Consider the following 23,281-nt stretch of genomic DNA (forward strand, 5'->3'; position numbering starts at 1 on the left):
GAAATTCTTTTTAAAAAGTGCATCATTGTATGTATAAATGATGACCTAGTAAAGTCATAAAGATTTGAAAAGAAATTGGGTTAAGGAGGGAAGCAATGTTGAGACTACAGGTACAAACATTAGTTTGTTCTCTGAGTTTCCCTGTAAATATGCATTGGAAACCTGAAAAAAATTAACCAGAGAATGAACTAATATTTATTTATTAGAGATATAATATTAATATCATAATAAAATAATATTTATTTGTTAATTCTCTAATTTTCTCACTAAAAAGGCATTGGAAACTTCAAGAAACTAATCAGAGAATAAATTAATATTTATTTATTAGGGGAACAGAACTGAAGGAGTAATAAAATATTTTGAAGACATGCAAACAAAATATACCAAAAAAAACCCTTTTTGTCTCTGAATATAATACGTCCTGGGATCAGCTCTGGAGGTGAACTCTCTAAGAGGGCAAAGCATCTAACTGGGTGATAAAGTAGCCTTTGAATAGGATTAAGTGTCTTTGTCCCAGGCAATGAAGCTCAGCAATCACTGAAGGACTGGTTGGCAAATCATTGCATGTTTGCATATTTATAAGGGGTCACAAAAAATAGAAGTGCACTAACTTTTGAGAATAAATAGAAAATCACATGTTACAATGGAATATATGTTTTTGAATATAGTTCTTTCTCAAATCACCTAATGATGATTGATTATAAGACTCTTAACATAGTGTAAATGTCTATCATGAGTATTTACTAAAAAATGACATGTCACGGACATTTTACTCAAACTATAATGAGCCATTCTATTTTTTCCAAATAATACACATATGATAATTTCAAATAAGTAATTTCATAGACCACTTAGGAGTACAAATTAATATTCCTGAGAAGTTCCTTTTCAACCGGTAAATAGAATATCTCTAGTAACGAACTATAGAAATGATCCCTGAAAGTATAGTCTTCTATAATATCTCTAAATACTTAGTATTGTGACTAGAAATTATGCAATGAAAAAATATCAGTAGAGACTCCATCATGCTAGAGACAGGAAATTAATTATGAACAATGGAATTAAGGAAATTTTTAAAGAATTTCAAACATATTCTTTTCAGTAGATCCATGATTTGGAAGGTGAAGTCGGTTGACTGTCAGGTAAATGTTTAAAGTTCAAGGGTCATTCAAATTTAAACATTTCAAATGTTTGGTTCAATTTATTGGAGTACCTTTAGGGAGTTTTTTTGGTTTGTTTGTTTCTTACTAATTCGTCAAAAAAAAAAAAAGGATTTTATTAATGACAAAGGCAGTGGTTCTAATTAACAAAACTAACCCCCCCCCACCCGCCTGAGTGTTGGGTATTAAACTTAGGGCCTCAAGCAGGTTAGGCAAGCAGCTCTACCACTGAGCTACATCCCCAGACCCAATAACCAATGAAAAAATATCTTAATGACACCTCACAATATTGTGTTCTGATGTCAAAAGAAACATAAAATAGTTAAGAAAATTATTAATTTATGCTCAAAGAATATTGTTGTGGGACCTGGGTGATGGCCAATGCCTAAGCGATGAAATAATTCACCAAGACAAGGAGAAGCAGTTATGGGATTTTATTAGCTAAAAATAAGCTATGAGGGAACAATGTGGACACAACAAAGACATCTGCCCCCATACTCAGAAGGGGTCTGAGTTTATATGCACTCTGAGTTCTTTGTCCAGGAGTTGTTTACACTAAGCAAGGAATGATTGACAGATTCCTGTGTCTTTGCCCATAATGCTTATTGCACGTATACCAAATGCTTGTTCCCATGTTTTAAATCAGACACATGAGATGCACGTAAATGCATGAGGTCTCAAACAGCGACTTTCCCTTCTTAGGTTACTTGGGTGAAACTTGGAGGTCTCTGCTTCTCTGGATGGTTGGACAATCTTTTGAAAAATGGAGTCTTACTATTTACACTTTGGGGAAGTCAGCTTGTCCAATAACAACAACTGGACAAGAGGAAAGAGAGGTCCTTAGTTTTACACTAGCTATGAGGATTGAGGTGAGGTGGGGCCTTGGATAAAGACCTCTAATCTCTCCTGTCTCCGGTATCAGAATCCTTCAGCTAGGAAGTTGGGATACATGAGTTTTAGTTTCCAATCCAAAATCACCTAGGAATCCAAAAGCTTAGAATGCTAGGCAAATTGATTTACAAAGGAGGCCTTTCATTTTTCTTGTGTAATGATGTGGGGCACAGTAACCTCACATTGTACATGGGGGAAACAAACAAGACCCCCAATGGATGCCTAAAACCACAGATGGTACCAAGCCTTATAATTGTATGTACTGTTTTTCCAATACATACATATCTGTGAAAAAGTTTAATTTGTAAATTAGATAAAATAAGAAACTAACAATAATAACTGACAATAGAATAACAATATACTCTAAAAATTATTAAAAATATATAAATTATCAAATTGTTTATTTCTGGAATTTTCTCTTTATTATTAATTTTTATGCCACAGTTGACCATAGTAACTGAAATGGTAGAAATCAAACTGTGGATAAAGATGATTACTGCAAAGTAAGATAAACTCTTCAATGATACACACAAACTAAAAAGGAAATTTAAAATATGTTTCTGTTAGGTAAGTATACCCCAGGTTGAAAATATCTTAACAATTTTTCCTTAAAACTCAAGTTTTAATTGCCTCAGCCCCAGAGCTATCATAAACTTGAGAAATGACAATTTATATGGGTTTTATGAGCCTGTTTACTGTTATTCATGAAAAAATACCTTACTTTAGCAACTGCTGTGCCTCATGATACTTATGTTACCTGTGTTTTAGCCATCATATTCTTAAAGAAGCAAAAAGAATTTGTATTAAGAAAGCAGTATATTAGCAGTGCATCTTTGAAATAAATATCATTGCAAACTATTTTGAGTTAATTTAGCTCAGTTTAATTTAAATGTTCTTTCACCAAGGAATACTTGTGAGAAGGTCGTAATCCATGGGAAGCTCATATACTCTAATTTGATTTGCTAGTTCAGTCAACATTTATGGAAATTACAATTCAAAATGTAATAGGTACCAGGTTGAAATAGATTGAAAGCAGCTGTTTATTCCCATAGATCCTCCTATTTCAAATGAAACATTTAAAACTATTCTCCAAGTGAGAATAATGGCAATTTTTAAAAATTCCTAAAAATCTACATTCTTTTCATTCTTATATTTAAAATGAAATTTCCATCCCAAATTAAGAAATAACTTGAATTATAATCACAAATACATTAAACATTAAATCTGCAAAGTATATAGAATTCTTTGATTTACCATGTCATAGGATGTGATTTTTAAAATACCAGACCTTTTAATTTTAGTAACATTTGTCAGTCATTTCAAAACTTCAAAATGCTATGGGTTTTTTGTTTTACTTTGTTTTGGCTTTTGACATGAAATTGTTTGAATAAATATAACATGTGGCAGAGTATAATGTAATGTGTATAGTGTTTGTTTAAAGGATAAATCTAGATTAAAACCCTGCTTCTGCTGTCTCCAGCTGTTTGTATTAGAGACAATACTTCATTATTCAATCAAATTTCTCCATTTATATAGTGGCAATGTTAATTAATGGATCTTTGTCTTACAGTGTTTTGCTCATTTTATGGACTACATAAAGGTAATATATGTAATATGTTGAAGCACTTTATTGCACTTTGCAGATATTGCCTTTTTAACAATTAAAAGTTGATGGCAAGCCTGTATTTACCAAGTCTATTGTTTTAACAGTTCAGAAAATGGATAGCAAATTTTAGAAATAAAGTGTTTTATAAATAAGCTATATACATTGTTTTTTAGACATAGTGCTATTGCACTCATGACAAATTAACATCAACATTTGTAAACAATTTTTGTATATGCTTGGAAAAAATATATATTATGTGATTCACTTTATTGCATTATTTGCTTTATTACTATGGTCTAGAACTGAACCCCAAATATTTCTAAGGTATGCTAATATTATTAATATATAAAATTTCACCAGAATATGAGAGCAGTAATGGTTGGCCAGTGACATTTTAAGTGTGGCCCAGAGTCCAGAAACCCCAGCATCAGCCAGATCCCATTGCAGACCTCCTGGTGCATATTTTCTCTGTTTTCCAGAATTCCATGTTTTTACAAGTTGCTTTGTGGGTTTTATGCACACTAAATGCTGAGAATCTCTGCTCTCATCTTCTGTCAACTATATTTCTGGTACTCAGATTAACAGTGGGCAATAAAAAGACTCTAATTAATATCTGTTTAATCTCTCACTTACTAATAATTATTATTTGCTTCAAGTAATCTTTTTTTCAGACTTGCTACTGGGGAACATCCTATGATGAGAAGCTTTTAGCAACTTAGGCTTTTGACATGAAAAGTTAGAATAAACATAATATGCTATGATGAGAAATTATCAGCAATTTGTTTTGTCTTTACACAGCTAATAGCAATAATATGGAACAACAATTCACAATGGACTTTTACTCAGCCATAAAAAAAATGAAATTATGTCATTTGACATTAAATGTATGGAACTGGCAAACATCATGCTCAGTGAAGTATGTCAGACTGAGAAAGTCAAAGGTCAAATGTTTGCTCTCATATACAAAAGGTAGAAAGAAATGAGAAATTTTAACAAATCAAGTTGGTGTGTGTTGGTGGGTGGAAAATAGAAGAGACAATAGTGGAATAGAGAAAGGGAATCTAGGGTAAGGGAGAAGGGAGGAACTGTGGGATGAAATGGATCAAAGTAAGCTATGTGCATGGATGAATATATCACAGTGAAGTCCAATTTCATATTTATCTGTAGGTACTACTACTACTACTACTACTAATAATAATAATAATAATAATAATAAATGAATAGAAGGAAGACTAGTAAGGGAGAGGAAGGGGAGCAAGGAGAAGGAGAAGCCAAGAAAAGTGGAAGTGCTGGGGATTAAAATGGAGCAAGTTCTATAAAAGGCATGTATGAATATGCTGAGATTAGCCTCCTATTATATGCAACTATGATGCATCAATAAAAACATTAAAATTGCATTTGTATGTATTTTACATTGTCAGAAATTCCCTTTGGAATGGTCATAGCCATGCCCCTATTTCCCAATAGCTGTGTACATGTTGGATTATGCATGAAAAATATTTGGCAAAATTTACTGGCATTATATTGTATACACTCAAAAGCATCTCTTTTTATGGTTAGGGTTATTTTTTATTCTAAATCAACTAATTTTTTTTTTATTAAAGAACCCTGAAATGTTTCACTTCTCAAGGAAGAAGTAGAATTCTGCTTTCCTTCATAAATTGCTCTTTGGTCTGCTTTCCTTTCTGCAACTTACCATACAGTATAGATGATGATTCAAAAGAATCTCTCCGCCTGTTAAGTGAGGGGACATATGGAGTTATATTTAAACATTTATTATACAATATGAGAAAGTTAAAAAATAAAGAAGAAGAAGAAACCTAAGGAAAATACTACTGGCAGTTTTCTTTAACTCAGAGGTTCTGCACACAATATTTGTAGAAAATAGAATCTTTGGAAAGTTTCTATGAAAGTTTAAATGTAGTAATAATCATGAAAATGAAGAATAAGTTATCTCTTCTATTAACATCTGAATTTTTTCAACTAATGATTGTGTCTGTATTGAAATACATAGTGATCAGCTAAGCGAAAGACTTTGAATATCTCTGTTCCTTTATTTATCAGTAACATATAGCTTTATGTGATTTGAAGACTTCCCATTTAAATAGGAAACAGGATACTGAGCAGTTATATCTGCAAGTATAGAAATGGCGAGCAGTTCCTCATAGCTTAAAAAAAAACTGTTTCCCTAGGAAGTATACTTTAAAAAGCTTCAAAGAATGTTAAAAATTTTCAAATAAGCTATAAATGGACATATGCAGTCCACGCTGTACTTCAATAAGATGAGAATTGTTGTCATGTCAAATCTCCACAGGCTGTCTTTGCTCATGTTTTCCTGGTTAAGAAATTCCACTCAGGCAAAATGAAACCTAACCTTTAATATTGCATTCTGTAGAACAAGTTCCAATGACATATAAAAGGATCTTATCACTGGATCTCAATGGATTTGGTTGAAAACGTCTGCTTTCTTGTAAGACAGATATCAGATGGGAGTACTCTTCAAGAGAAAGAGACCATTTCCTCTCAAAGTGCAAGCTGGAAATCAAAAAGTTGTTGAAGATAATCACAAATAGAGAACAGAAATAGAAATTAGCATGACAAAATGCTTCCTGCAATATGCAAGCCCCCAAAGGATGTATTTATCTACAAACAAAATGTATCTGAAAGATGACCTACTCTATTTCAAGTTGTTAACTATGGAGCTATAAAATTCACAAGTCAGCAAAAGTGAATAAAGCTGTTGTAAATAAAATTTACAAATCAATGTATGATTATGTCTCTTTCTAAAATTCAGTGAGTTTAGTAATTAACATCAAATATCATATAAAATAAAGCTGGTATTGATCCTAAATGTAATATGTTATATTCAAAATCATGCATTTGATTGAGTTAATTAATATTTTATTTTTACAAACTGGTTGTCTGCTTTCTACTTTATTTCCTATGGAAACCACAGTGAAAGTTGTTGATTACTGGAGGAAAATACACATTTTGTGATAAGAAGGAAATAAATATAAGTTTGATATTAAACCCAAGTTTGTGAATTTAGTTCCAAAACTATTGATCAAAGATAGTCCTTATATTTTGCCAAAAAAGTTTAAATTTTAGAATGTCAGTTTTTATTATATTAATTTTAGAGTATTGTTTTTAAAAATAGGTTTCCTATCTTGAGATATTGAGTGAGAATGACTATTAAAATACAACTTTTAGCATAGTTCTTTTTTCAGGGAGAAACATATCTTCTTAGAGAAATAGCAAGAAGGTCTTAAAATTAAATATAGCTTCATATCTATAGATTTTTTTAAAAAAAAGTAAATTGTGTATCTAATTTATTTTGGTTCCTAAGTATTTTTTCAATATTACCTCTATGAGTAGGATATTTTAAGACTTCAAAAAATTTTATTAACAAGCATTTTTAAAGTACCAACTATGTATATATCCGTTACATAGAATTCTAAGCACTTTGAAATATCAGTTCATTTCATCCTAAAAACCTGTCTATAAAGTGTTTCTGCAATCCTCATTTTACACGAAGGAAATAGAGGAATTGAGGAGCAAATACCCTGTTTTGGGTCCCAGAGTCATGGAGCTAATGTTTGAAAATAAACATCTACTGCCAGATTTTTTTTTTAGGGGCCACATTAGCTGATGCTTCAGTGTGGCCATAGGCATTAATTTGCTTGTTAACATTAAATTTTCTTAAATAATGCATTTTAATTGAATGAGACAGAATTTTAATATTTTCAGAAATACTTGTCAAATAGATAAATAAAAAACCTTAGTTTATATAATACTTATGATTACTTATGGGCTACAATATAATTTCTATATATAATCATCAAATAAGGATAAGGAGCTCTTCTGGCTTCCCAAATAATATCACTTCTATCTGTTGGGAATCTTCAAACTCCTTTCCTTTAGTTATTATGAAATAAATAATCAATTACTAATAATACAGTTATTCTACTGAGCTAAATAACATTGTAATTGGTTTCTCCAACTAACTATAATTTTGGTAACTTTTACCTAACCTCTATGTTTCTTCCCTGCTCTCCTTCCTATATATAGTGACCTTTGTTTTAATCTATATTTCTATGTGATCAACATTTTTAGCTTCCTCCCACAGATGAATAACAACGTGTGGTATTTGTGTTTCAATATCTGACTTAAAAAGTAGAATCAATTTAAAAGAAAAAAATTTCATTTCATCCGTGTTGCCACCAACAACAGGATTCCATACTTTTTATGGCTGAATAATATACCATTGTGTATATATACCACAATTTAAAATCCTCTCATCCATTAATGAATCAATATTATAATAATAGTATCTTGGCTACTGTTATAAGGGCTGTGATAAATATGCATCAATGCTACTAAAATACCTGATAAAATCAACTTAGAAGAAAGTAAGTTTATTTGGGGCTTATGATTTCAGAGGTCTCAGTCCAGAAACTCCATTGCTCTGGGTCCATTGTAAAGCAGCACATAATGAGGGAAGGCTGCAATGGAGGAAATCTGCTCAGCTCATGGCAGGGTCAGGAAACAGCAAGAGATTGCTGAGGGGAGAAGGGACTACAGGGAATATGTACCCTTCCAGGGCATGCCCCAGTGACTGACCACCATCATGCTCCAGCAGCCTGCAGTTATCACCCGGTCAGTCCATTTGAACTAGGATGGACCGGTTAGGTTACAGGTCTAATAATCAAACCTCTGAATATTCCTGCATTAATACAGGAGCTTTTGGGGGAACACCTCATATCCAAACCATAACAGTGGGCACAGAGATGTAAGTTTTGTGTAAATTCTTCATTAACAAATATCAGAAATGTCTCTGAATGTCTCCATGTGTCAACTGTGAGTGACTGAGGAGGAGTATGGAGAATTTGTGTGGATGTGAGCTTCTAAGGATATGTGATCTCAGAAACTGAGTAGCTGGGACTAGCATTGATTGCTTTTTTTTTTTTTTTAATGCAATTAGACCTCTGGTAGTGGAGTGGAAGTGCAGGCAGTTACAGATTCTAGAGGGTGTGCTCTCAGGACCTTCAGTGTCAAGTATATTTGGAAATGGAGAACTTTGTTGGCAGCAATGGTAGCACAGAGGGTGTACACTGTGGGCAACATGTCCTCAGACCTTCTTTGTATAAGTAACACTATTAGAAATAGGGGCTACAGATACATAGACAATGAGAGGCTTGTCCTCAGGCTCTACAGAGTACCAACAGTGGCAGAACCATAGTTGATGGTAGCATGGGGTTTTGGGTGAGTGTAAGGTGGAGGAATCTCTAACTTTCAGAGGGTACACACCTCAGTTCCCCAGGACTTGAGAGTGGCACCCCTGCTGTGCAGGACCACTGCTTTCATATTGTGTAAGTTGTTGCATAGGTTTGGGTTCTGAGATGACAGTTGTATAGTTGCGTCTTTTTGGGTTCGTGAGGTTACAGTCTTTTATACAAGTATGGATTAATGCATATGAATCCCAAGGGGTGAGAAATATTGTCTTATGGCACAAGGCTATAGCAGCTTGATCTTTGGGAATTGGGGGTCAAACACTTGAAGTGCTTTCTCTTCAGTAAATCAAGTATGGAGCACATCCATCTCTGCCAGACAGTATTCTAAGCCTGTAAGGACGATAGAACTCTCCTGTAGCTAGAATTGTCTGTGTCTAAAGCAGTGGGATCTACTGGGATTCTCTTATTTAACTTTTCCTCCATGATAAGGAGCTACCCACAGCTTAACTGTCAGGGTATAGTAGCCATGTGCTATGCTCTTCTCAATGTTGTCACCCCAAATCTTTATGCCTTACAAGGTTGCTGTCACTCTATTGCTGAATGGTGGTGCTTTCCCAAAGTCATTTAACTAGAAATACATTTAATGCTTTGATTCTTTGTGGAGTTGCCTCAAAATGGGCATCTCTATTCAGCAACTTATCATTTTTTTTAATTTTGATTTTGATGGTTTCATGTCTGAAGTCAAAAATAAGAGAAATCTCAAGGGAAAACCAAAGTGTGCATAACAATTAATTAGTTTATAGAAAAAGAAAATGATAGTATAATCAAAACAGATACAGAAGACTTCTTTCCACATAGAGTATACAGGCCCCAATTTTCATAGCTCCAATTGGAGAATAGTGACCTCAATAACAAATTTTGAAGAAAAAGGCTATATGACATTTAAGTTGGACTATAATATAAAATTCTAGAGAAAATGTATGAACTTTGGGAATCTTCCTTTTAAAGCCTAGTAATTGATCAAATGAGAAGACTGCAGGGGCATAAATGGTAATATGAGACCAAAAGAAAGAGACTTATCATACTGACAAAGAAATTTGAAAAAGGATTTAATTAAAATTGGTATTTTGGACAATATCACCTTGTATTTGTTAAACTTTTATAAATATTCTAAATAGAAATGAATAGGTACAGTCATACACCAAGGGGAATACTCAAAAGCCTTGTGGAACCCAGAGCTAGAATGGTTAAATTGTGGTTTGGATCTAAAATGCTGCCCAAATCCATGTGCTAAAGGCTTGGACCCCAGCAGTGGGTATTATCAGGAGATGGTGGAAACTTTCCAACCTGGAACCTACTGGAGAATGTAGGTCAAGGGGTGTGGGGAAGGGTGTGACTTTGAAGGAGTTATTTTATCACCCAGCCCCTGTCTGTCTATCTCTGTCTCTCTCAGCTTCCTGATAACCATGAGGTGAGCAGTTTTGCTCTGTCACACCCAGCCATGATGATCACCAGAAACGCAAAGCCATTAGACAACAATATTATGGCTGAAACCTTTGAAACTATAAGCCATAATTCCTCTTTTAAGATTTTTTTTTAAATTTTGGATATTTTATCACAGTAATGGAAAGCTGATGAACAGGATACATGAACTTGTTAGGGTCTCTTAAAATTTTACCAGTAAAAGTGCAAGCAAGCAAGGTGACAAACAGGGTTATGAGTAAGGGCACACTGCTTCCCAATGCCTCATTATTACTATTTCATACAGTCCGTCCATCCCCAACTTGATCATCAATTCACCTGTTTAAAATCAGTTGTCTTTGGGGTCAGAGTACCTCCAAGCAACAGTATCATTGCCTTTTATAACACATTAGGCTCTAGGAAGGGTAGGGGGTATGTAGGTGAGCATGACATATAAGTACTCGAGAGCCAACTCTATTATTGTGTAAGGAAATTCTTTTTAGACCACTACTATATATTATGATGTGTAGATATAATGCATTATAGGACTCATTCTTACTTTTGGCACTAATGCACTTTTGAAGAAAGATTATATAAAGGAGTTTTGAAGGTTCAGCTGAGATTAGAAGTCATAAAATTTTAGAAATGCTGATCAGAATATTTTTATTACCTTCTCTACCAATGTTAAGAAACCTGAAATTGGGTTTCAGATTTAGTAAAGAAGAGGAGAAAATCTAAAATATTAGTGATAACACATTGAAAAAGTTGATCAAACATTGGGGAAAAAATCACAGTAGGCTGATGGGTTTGAAAAATAAGAAATAGTCAATAAACTTTATGTTGCAAAGGAATGGAAAGACAAGTTTGGTAAATGACTGACAAAGGGGATATTTCTACTATAGACTAAACATAGAAAGTAATATTGTAAATGCATTAGATACAAACAGTGTACTAAAAGCCATAATTCATTGAAACTCTCATGGAATTTCATTGAGTCTAATCAGATATTTATGGGTTTTGTTAGGTTTTAGGGGTAACAGAGGCTTAGAGAATGTAAATAACTTGGAAAATAGCACATGGCAAGAATATTTCAAAGTGAGGATTAAACATTAGGCCTATTAGAATCTAGATGTTTGACTCTTAATCACTTGAACCCTATCTTTTGAATCACATTTTTTTCTGGTTTTTAAGCGTTGGACATGTAAAAGTTTGCTAAGGTACAGAATAAAAATAATATTTGTAGATATACAAACAGATTAGAATATCCATGTTGAACGTGAGTGGTGTCTTAGTCAACTTTTCCTTGCTGAGACCAAAATACCTGACAGTAACAACTTAGAGGAAGAAAAAATTATTTTGGCTCATGGTTTCAGAGTTCTCAGTCCATGATCAGCTGAATCCTTTGCTCTGGGTTTGAGGTGAGACAGAATATAATGGTGGAAGGGCATGATACAGGAAGCTGCTCAACTCATGGAAAATGGGAAGCAGAGACAGCCAAAGAGGAAGAGGTCATGAAGAGACAGAGTCCACTTCAGGCCCCCGGTTAACTATATCCTAGAGTCATGCTCCACCTGCCTACAGTTATCACCCAGTAGTCCATTCAAATTATTAATCAAGTTGATTAATTTACTGATGAGGTTACAGCTATCATTCCAATCTTTTCAGCTCTGCACACTGCTGCGTTGCCTAATAAATGAGCTTGTGGGGAGACACCACAATGGATTCCACCCAGGACACCCAGGATAACGGCAAATAGCATAACAAGAGGACAATGGTGAACTACATGCCAGGACCTAGAGAAGATGAACAGAGCTGGTATAAAATGGATAAGAATCAATAAAAAATAGACAAATTAGAAAACAAAAACTTAAAAAAATAAAGCTAAACAAAATTGCTGAAATAATAGTTCAAGAAGGTCAAATAATAAAGGATCCAACATTAACATTTTATTTTATGTGTTTGTATTGCAAAGATTTCTAATGTCTTGTATTAGTTGTCTATTGCTATGTAACTATTACAAAATTGGCAGTTAAAAAAAAGCACATTTGGGCGGGGGGCTGTAGCTCAGTGGTAGAGTGCTTGCCTAGCATTCATGAGTCACTGGGTTCGATCCTCAGCAACACATAAAAATAAATAAAGGAAGCAAAGGGATTGTGTCCATCCACAACTAAAAAACAATTTTAAATAATGCACATTTACCATCTCAGAATTTTGATGTCAGGTAGTTAGATCAACTTGGCAGACTTTTCTGTGTCAGGGTCTCCCACAAAGCTGTGATCTAGGTGTTAGCCAGAGCTAAGGTCTCATCTCAAAGCTTAGAGAAGGACCAATTTCCAAGGTCACATAATTATTAGCAGAATGCAGTTCTTCCTTGGCTGTCTACTGAGGGTCTTATTTCCTTGCTGTACGGAAGCTAGAAGCTTCCCTCAAGAACTCATTGTGTTTCTGTGTAGAATAGCTCATAGGAGGGCAGCAAAGAGGGTTTGCTGGCAAGATGGAAGTCAGGAGCTGCATAGTCCATTCTTCAAAATACTATTCCATCATCTTTGCCATATTCTATTCTATCAGTTAGAAGTAAGACACAGAACCAGCTCCCACTCAAGGGAAATGAATTATACAAGGGAGTAAATGCCAAGAGGTGGTGTTTCACAGAATACAATTTTATGACACCCAATCAGGCAGCGATTGTTGCTTTCCTTCTAATCCCATACATTTGTAGAAATGAAGGCTATTCTCTCAGGGAAATTATATTTCTTGATAACTTGAATCTAGTTCACCTTATAATTTATTTTCTACTCTATTATTGATAAACTCTTTTATTCTTTCTTTAACTATGAGAAATTTGAGTCCCAGATCAGAAACCTACCAGTTTCTTGGGAAACCACTTTTGATTCACAGTTCACATTTTGATTTCATTGATAATTAAAACCACACCAGATATAAGGATAATTCTCAAAAATAATTATCCAGCAAGTGTTCATTATATCAAAATGCCTCAAATAAATAACATATTTTGTGTTATACTGGAATAGCTACCAAACAGCAAGAGATACAATTCCCAATAGTACAGTGTTTAATACAATAGGACTTAAAGAAGCAAAGGTTTTAATAACTGCCCACATCTTAAGTCTCATTTGGCCATCAACAGTTTTACTAAAAGGAGATTTGCTATGAAGCTAACTAAGTTTGAGCTTTATAGCCCATCACTTGGACAGGCCCCTTCTGATGATAGGGTGCTTTGCTCCACGGGGGTGGGTACAAAATGGGAAAGCACCTGTTCCATGTCTGACCTACAGAGAATTCCTCACATTCCATGTTCTACTAGAGTTCTTGAGCCTAACAGTCGGTCCTCAGGGATAAAGTTGAATCCAAAGAACTTTAATGAGAAAAAATATAAATAAAAAGGACCACTGTACCAAGGTCTCAAGTGAACTGACCTATAGTGATAAATTCAGTAAAGACAAGGATGAGTTTGGCATGGGAAATGAAGAGGGCATGACCCAGACACACACACTGCTTTTTAAGGAGGTAAATGTGGGAACCAGACCCACCAAATTAAAAGTGTGTAAGTCCCCAAGAATGGTCTTTAGGGCCAAAATCATTTCCCAAATAACCAAGTGCACAGCAATTTATGGATGTGACATTTAATAAAAAAGAGTTGTGAAACTGAAAAAAAAAGTTTTCTAAATTATTAGTGACTTTGAATGTCAATCAACAATGATGAACTGATTTAATTTTCTATTCTCTCCATAGAAAATATTTTTAAATTGCTGCATATGAAGAAAGTGTATATAGTTAAAATATAAAGGTAGGTCAGACAGCTAATAATATTAATACATTATTTTTCTAGCTAATGTAATATTTGTAATATTGTCTGTAAATTCATTTCAATTTGTTGTGATTTATTTTCTCAAACAAAATAAATATTTTCATACATACTTAATTCTCTATTTGCATTTTTTTTACCAGAGTGCTTTTTAATCCATGTAGACTTCTGCCCCCACACACGTGGATCTGATCTAAAAACTATGAAGACTTTTCTCACTGTTGAAGCATCTTTATATTTATTGTACGTGTTTGATTCTTGTGTAGAACCTCTGAGCCAAACATCCCTAGTAAAAATCATTTTAAGACCTTGCTTCTTTCTCTCCTCCAATAGAAATGCACTCTGCCTATAGCTTCTGAATAAATATGCTTCCCTCTTATGCCTCTCTTACAGCAGCAAATCTCTGATGCCTAGCTTGTTTCTTAATTTATAGAGATTTTCAAGATAATGCCTAGTCATAAGCCTCATTTTTTTAAACCTATAAATGAGAAAGAAAAATAAATGACTCCTTGTCCTAGTTCAGGAAAAATTAAGAGGTTCTTCTTTTCCTACCAGGGATTTAGAGGAATTCTCCAAAATCCCACTGGCATGAATTGCAAATGCAATCACCAATATGAAAAAGGTTAAAAAGCTCCCAAGTGTTGGGCTGAGCTGCTTTGGCAAACAAAGGCCTCATTGTTCACAGAGTAGAATGCAGTTTCTGGAGTTCAGTATAATGGAGATGAGCAGAAAAGCATTCTTAAGCCCTGGGTCAGCATAGCCTGAGCATTGTTGCAGCCAATAAAATAAAGAATATGACAGATATTGCCTTCAAAGAAGAAAGAAGAGTGAAATCTCCCTTCACACTGCCACTTCCTATCTTGCTTTGTTTGATTCCTGCAGCCACTTCCACCCTGGCTCACAGGGGTTTAATTGATGTCTAGGGTGTGGATAGAACATAAGGTCTCCCTTAGTAAAATATGTTGTTTATTGTGCTCAAGAGAAACACCTTCATAATTCATTAGGCACTTCTGGGAATGGAAGCCATTAAGTTAGTCACAAAAGAGGACTCATGCAAGCAAATGACTTTGTTTTTACTATGCTTTTTTTTTTTTTTTACTTCTTCCAAGACTGAGGACTGAAATTTCTAGAATGCGAAAATATAAATATGTAACAGACCAATGGGTGTATATATGGCTGGGTTAAAAACAAACAAGCAAGATGAAATAAACTCTGCCATTTTCAGCTAACTTCTGATTTCACTGATTTGAAAAGGATAGGTGGTGCTTTATAAACTGTTTAATTTCTCCAGTCTGGAGAATTACTTGCTGCATTTCTGGTTCTCATCTCTCTGGGTTCTTGCAATCTATTTATAAGGCCCACTTGAATTTTTCTAGAGCCTGATAGATATCTTAAATGTTCACTCTTAAAGGCATATCTTTCTTAAATTTAACATTTTACTTTTAGTTAGTTTAGCATTGATAGTTTTCTTGTATAAGAGCCAAACAGAGAAAACATTTAGAAAGTTGAGGTGCAAATAGTGAATAGTAAAAGGTCAGTTTATTTTAACTGGCATCTTGAAGGTTCATGTGGCTGTTAAAACCTTTTAGGGATGAGGCAATAAATAATGAGGAGACTAAGAGACTGTGGCTCACTGAGCTCAACAATGCAAGCATGGGGACTTACAAGCTGGAGTTACAATCCGGAAACAGACAAATCACTTAATGTCTGCTGCCTCAACTGTAAAATGAGGTAAATATTGCTGAGAACTGGGAGGTGAATCTGTTACTTGTAATTGGAAAGTTTCCTGAAAACAGAAAGGTAACATGTAAATGCTGAAAGGCATGGATGCCACTTTGATAAGTGAATATAATTTCTGAGAAGAGTGGGGAAGATGTTTTAATCCAAACAGATGATTGAACTCCTTGAGTTCACTTCAGCTGGGCTTCAGCCATTAAACCAAATTTGGAAGAATATATTAGGAATGAGAAGTGTCAGGGGAGGGAGCTGGGCAGTAGGTTGGGGATTCAGGGAGTACAGAGCATGTTCAACAGGGGGGTAAAAGTCAAATGGTTTTGTCTTTTTTTATTTATTTGTTAGTTTGTTTGTTTTTCTTTTTCTTACTGTGCTTCTCTTCTTTTCCCCTAGTAAATACTTAATTTTCTCATTTCCAAAGTATTTTCTTCTAGGGAGACACTCATGTTAACTTAAGCATTCTGTGAATACTTCATTTTTAAAATCTCATGAGTGGTTCATTTGCGATCTTGAGCTTTGTTATTATGCTTCCTAAAAATGTGCATATTATGTTTGGTAAAAGAAATAGGGAAACATAAGCATATAAGTGTGTTTTTCTAACTCTTATGTAGAAATCTAGATTAAAATACTGATTTGTAAGCAATAGGTAGGAACTTGAAGAATGGGATAGGAATACAAACAAGGGTTTTCAGGACACCTATTTTAATATAATTTGCTCTTTTGAACCATATATTCAATTATTTAATGAATTAAACCCAAAAAACATGAAAGCAAAGCTTATACTCAACATAAATGGAAACAAATCAGCTATCTATCAAATTGATAAAATAATCTTCCAATGATAACAATTGATTCAAATAACTTTTCAATACAGTGTTCATTTTGTTTTTTATATTTTAGGGGGCTACCATGGATTAAACCCAGAGGCAATTAACCACTGTGCCACATCCACAGCCTGTCTTTTATTTTGTTTTTTTAATTGTGGGACAGAGACTGGCTAAGTTGCTTAGGGTTTTCCTAAGTTGCTGAGGCTGGCTTTGAACTTGCAATCTTCCTGCCTCAGCCTCCTGAACTGCTTGGATTACAGGTGTGCACCACAATGCCCAGTTCATTTTCTGTATTACAAAGGAATATTCATTTTTATTTTTAGTAATTAAGTTTTGTCAGTCTTTTACGTATTGCTGAATAGAGATAACCATATTAATGGAGATGGTTATCAAAGTTTTAACATGGGAAGATAGAAGATACAACAAAGGTGGTGAAGAACCCTGATATTGTTAAGTATTGTTAAATATCAATATGAAAATTTTGTAAAGCTAAATATGTCTATCTATGTCTATGTTTTGCTATGATTTGAATACATCCCTCAATGTCGATACGTTGAGAAGTTCATCCCTATGCAACATTGTTGAGAAGTGGGGCCTGATCATATGTATTAGAACATGAGGGTCCTTCCATTATCATTAATGGATTGCCTTTATTGTGAGAGGGACATAATTATTATGACAGTTAATTCTCACAAAAGGAAGTCAGGCCCCTACTTTCTCCTTTACTTTTACCCTTTCTTGCCCTTCTTTCTTCCACCATGGAATGGCACAGCTCAAATGTTCTTGCCAGATACTGTTATGTTCTTGAACTTCCTAGCCTCCAGAGCAATAAGCAAAAAAAAGTCTTTTTATTATAAATTACATAGTCTGTAGTATTTTTTATAGTAGCACAGAAGAGACTAGGATCTATTATCTATCCATTTATATAACGCCCCATCATCTATCTACCTATGATTTAACTTTTTCCAACAAAGTGAGCACAAACAATGACATCTTACTAGGAATGGCTATATCTTACACAAATACTTTTTTTTTTAACATAACCTCAATGTTAATCTCCAACAAAGGTAACCAGGGCATCAGCAAAAATGGCTGATTCAAATCTAAGAGATTAAAAGAAAATATAAGTGTAGAATATGTTGTTGTTGTATAAAATAAGGAAATGCTTAAATAATAATGAAATTAATTTAAAGTAATAAAAAATTGGCTTCTAGAGAGTTCACACTATCCAAATTTTTGACAATGAAAACAAAAAAGATAATAATACTTACTAAATTCTGCATCTAGAATATCCCTCCAGAGCTCTTGTATTAAAGATTTGGTCCCCAATGCAGCAATGTCCAGAAGTGGAGCTTTTGAGAAGTGATTGGATCATGAGGGCACAGACCTCATCTCTGGATTAACCCACTGATAGTTAAATGGACTACTGACGGGGAGGTGGTGAAAACAGCAGTCAGGTAGTGCCCAGTTGGAAGAAGTAAGTCACTGGGCACGTGACTTTGTGGACTCTATCTTGTCCCCTGCCCCTACCCCAACTTCTGTTTCCCAACTTTCTGCCATGAATTAAGCAGCTTTTTTTTTTTTTTTTTTTTTACTAAACCCTTCTGACATTTTACTTCTGTATTGTCATTGGCCAACCATGGACTAAACATGAGTCAAAATAAGCCTTACCATCTCTTAAGTATTTTTTCTTTTTTTCAGGTAATGGTCACAACAATGAAAAGCTGACAACACAGCAGTAATGGATTTGTGCATTTAATTTTAAATGTTTAACTGTAAATATGTACCCAAATTTTAGGGAAATGACAAGCTCTAGAAACAATTTCGTACTAGGACTCAAATCTCCTGTCTCTCCCCCCTTTCCTCACTTAGTTTTACCTTCCTGTTTTCTTTTTTGACCTTACAAACTCTATGCCTTTAATCATTTCTTCAGACTGTGTCCACAATAACATCACCTAAATTGCTAGTGACATTATTACCCTTTCCAAAATCATTTTTAAAAAGACCTGAGTAGGATATAAAATTTTAACCTTAAAAATGAATCTTTAATAATGAACTCTCTATAATTATGTTCTCTAGAACTTACCTTTACATATTCCTAATAGGGTCTGAACAGATGATACATGAGTCAATCTTATGTTAACTAAGTTTTAAGTTTAGTCCATGTGTCAATATTTCTTTAAAAACAAAAACAAAATTTTTTTTTGAAAATTTCAATTTTTTCTCAGTCCAGAGGAAGATTAAGATCATGACATATATACATGAATATATACTTAATCTGATTTTTTCATTACCTTTTAAATATAATTTTCCCAAAGACTACAGTTTTTCATAATCAATTTTCCTTTCTTTATTTCTAACAAACTTGACTTTTTTGAAGTACATGCCACAGCATGTCTGGTATTATTACAATCTCAGAAATTTTCTTGGCTCTGTTTGGAAGAGAAAAGATCTGTGAGTCAGAAAGGTCTCTGTCTTAGACCTTAGCTGAGTAAAACTCAAACTGATTTGGAACATTAGCAGTAGCAACACATGTCAGTACTGGAAAGATTTATTTTTTCTACACTTTTTACACAAACTACTAAAAAATAAAATATAAGAAGGGAAAGAAGAAATGGTTATGTGGTTTTAGTGAGTAGTATTGTAATGAAGGTATTTGATCCATAATCTATGGTGCTTGGAATACAAAATACATACACATGAGGTCATAGACAAGTTTAAGCATTTAACATAGAGTACCAATATATTTACATCATGTGCTGACAATAATTTTTAGTGATTGCCAAACTGAAATGGCATTCAGCCAGTAAATGGCCTTGATGCAGGCTTATTTGAAGCCAAAAGCCTGTTGTATTTTACTTTAAGCGTGACAACTTTAAATGAAGCATTAATGGGTAAATTCCCTTTGCTCAAATTTGACCATGTTAACATCAATGTGGTAATACATTTGAAATGCTTAGCATAGCTCTTCATACAGTCAATAAGTAATATATAGTGGTTATTATTTTATATAGTTCATATTTACTTGCATACTATTGTTCATTCTCTCAGGTAGATTTTTCCTCATAACTTTATTGTCAACACTTGGCATGGTTCCTGGTGCACCAAGGGGTTCAATAAAATATTTGTTGATTAATCCCCAACAAATTAATCCTCCCCACAAAACTATAATTCATATTCATTAAATGCCTCTTTCAGGGATAGTCTATATTCAAATAAACAATAAAGCAGTTTCTAACTTCTTAAGTTTATAATCTAAAGCATAATGTAGATCACATTGCCCATGTTATCAGGAATAATAACTATGACGAGTACCAGTTATTAAGCACTCACTTTGTGCCAGGCATTACATTAAAATGTTTAGCTTCATTATCTCATTCAATACCGAACTGGTCACATAATGCAGATATTAATATTCCCATTTTATGGATGAAAATAGAGATCAGTAGGACAGATCAGTAGGAGTGTTCTGACCTTGCCATGATTTTGAACTTATCTCTTGCATGTCTTTATTTTTTTTTTCAGAAGTATCCGTACAGTGCTCTCACAATTATTCAAGAGAAAAAAAAATTCTAGTTCCCACACCATTTAGTCAGTCCATAGTTTCAAATAGCCTTTTATAGGATTCAACTACATTGGAAAAAGAGATGTTTACTCTGTATAAACAGCTCGGAAAGGGGTGTGAAAATGCTATTTGAAAGGGCAAAGATCCTCAGAAACAGGGCTGCTTCTCTTTGACAAGCTGCTTCCTTTGGTTAAATAAGAAATAGGATACATCACAGATAAATGCCACATAGGCAAAATGTTTTAGAGATGCTGTAATCATTGGTTTACAGTGTGGGAGACTTGTGATGCAGCCTTAGAATACATACTCACTGAATCATGTGTCACATGGATGCAGAAAGCTAATTATGTTTAGATGAAATGGAAAAGCAACATGAATACCTGAAAATTTTGCATGATTAAGCAAAATTGAGCATGACAACAGAGAGACAGACACAAAAATTCAGATGTTACTTAGGAGTTTTAAATGCCACTTCTGCTGTCTTCAATGAGGGCAAGCATCAGTACTCAAACTTGTCCTCAGAGGACTCTAAAATTTGACAGAGTTGAGTGCCAGAGTACCGAACCTGCATCTGCTTCCCAGACAGTCTATAAATCTGATGTCCCTCCTCTGTCAGTCATGAAAACAGAGAGTGTAAATCATAGTGTGTTCCAAATAAGAACATCTATAAATAAGAAAATCTATAAATTATATGTTTATTGTAATCATGCCAGGATTTGTTGTAGGTCTATTGTTAATACCACATATGTTATTACAAAAGGAGGTATTTTTTTAATGAAGTTTGTTTTGGATAAAATATTACAAAGAAAACTGTACAGAAAACTGAAAGATCAAGTTTTGCAAAATGATTTTTTAAAAACATGTATTATGTAAGATATGTTTAAAGATGTTATTTGATTTTTCAGCCCTTATTATATTTATCAGTATTGAAATAATAGTACATATTTTATCCTTATGAAACCTTCTTGCATGGGATTTGCATAAACACCTTAAGTCCATAAAGTTGCTTTTCTTCAGAAAACAGATAAGAAAAAGTTCGTCAAAATGGGAAAAATTCTTTCTCACAGTAGGCAAATTCTGTATAATCCATGCCTCAATTATGGGCAAACTATCTCAGGTAACAAAATAAAAATGTCAGGATGTGATCTGGAATAGTTATTGCAAACACTATTTTGAAGCACTTTGAACTACTTTTGGCTTAGTTTTCATTTTTAATTAGAATTATGTAATAGTATCCTCTTATCATTAGTCTGGTAAAAATAATATTAAAAGATTAGCTCTGTGTAAAAACCCATATGTTGCACATGACTTTGTTCAGTTATTGAAGGTCTAGTATACATACTTAACTATGGGGAGTATACAAAATATTATACATGATTGCTAAATTCTAAGTGATCAATCTGTAACTCATATGTAAGCATATGTATTCTCTTAGAATTTGCAGTGGTTAGGAAGGAGAATGGCATAACTGAACTATTTAGGAAAGACTATGTACAGAAGAATAAGTGAAGGTGAAGATTTAAAGATAGAACTGATAATGAAGCACTATTTCAGGCAGATTAAATTGTATATGCAAGATCAGGAGGTGAGACATTTCCAAGTATATTCAAAGGATAGGATGGTATATAACAAATTGGATTAAAGGAGTCAAGTTGGTTATGACTAGGAAGGTAAAACTTTAAATAGTAAGGTATAAAAGTCTTTTAAACTAGCATCTTTCAAAATGTCCTATGAGATATACTCTTTGGGGATGCAGTAGATGATTTTGAAGAATATCCCCTTTGGTCAAATTAAATTAGGTAATTCTGTATATTTTGTTTTCTTAACTATTTTGAGAATGTGGAGTTCCTTCACCTCAGTTTTGTTTAACCCACAGTTCTTGTAGCTACTTGAGCCATGAGCTCAATTTCTTTTTTTTTTCCTTTTCTACTCTTACCCAATGCCTTGTACAAATAGAGCTGTAGGCAGTGAGAAGTCAAAGGCTTTTTATCAAATGATATGATAACATCAGTGAATTCAGAGGAATCATTTTATGATTATGCTATGTGGAAAAATGGGAGAAGAGCTGAGTGGAGAGACTACAGTCAGAGAAATCAGAAGAAAAATTAGCCAGCTTATCAGTATATTAGACCCAGTGTGATGGCAGTGAGAATAGATAGGAACATTGAGAACACAGAACAGAAAGTAGCGTACTAAATTAAGCCTAGAAGGACAAGCAGAAACCAAAAATTAAAGATAACTCAGTGAAGTAAAGAGTCAAAAATCGTCTCTCACATATTGATGAATGTTAAAAGGTCTCCAGAGTAGGAATTCTACATTCATCCTGAAACTTTGCTTCAGTGTTTTAACAACTGGGCTGCCAGAGAATTGTCCAAGTGTTAATCACTCCTGCTGTATTTCAGCACTTGGTAGTATTTTAAAATGTTTCAAGTGGATTGGGACCCCTCCTCAGTCACTCTTATTAATCTAATTTCTCCTGACTTGCAAAAGACAAGATGATTTAAACTTTATTGAAAATGATTGGAGCAAAAGCCTTGGTTAACTTAGGGAGGTGACTTGCCTATATTTTGTACATATGACTTTCAAGTGATTCCAGACTTACTAAATTAGGATCAAATATATTAAGAATCATTTAAGATTTACTTTAAAATACTTCCAATAGCTATGAAAACATTTCTTTTGGTGTCAATAAATTAATATGACTGAAAAATGTGTAACCATATTTTATATTGATAACAAAAATGTGATGTGGAGGATATGGGTTTAGGAATGACTGCACAGGGTTTAGGATGTGCATAGGATTTCAATTATTTTTGAACTATATATTAACAATATGGCCTTAGGCAAGTATTTCAAGGATCTGCACCTTTTATTTAATTGTTATACTCAAGAAGTAATCATATCCATCTCAATGACTTTGAAATGTATTTTTGCACATGCAGTGGCTAGCAGAGTGTGAGGCAGATAGTCAGTCATTAGT

At 33.8% G+C, this 23,281-nt stretch overlaps 1 pseudogene; it reads right to left on the minus strand.

The window, feature by feature from the left end:
- Nucleotides 1-871: 871 nt before the first annotated feature.
- On the minus strand, nt 872-952 carry LOC125611403 (annotated as a pseudogene).
- Between the last annotated feature and the right edge of the window lie 22,329 nt (nt 953-23,281).

The sequence above is a fragment of the Marmota marmota genome, unplaced genomic scaffold (assembly GCF_001458135.2).
Source record: "Marmota marmota marmota unplaced genomic scaffold, marMar, whole genome shotgun sequence".
NCBI classification, from domain to species: Eukaryota; Metazoa; Chordata; class Mammalia; order Rodentia; family Sciuridae; genus Marmota; species Marmota marmota.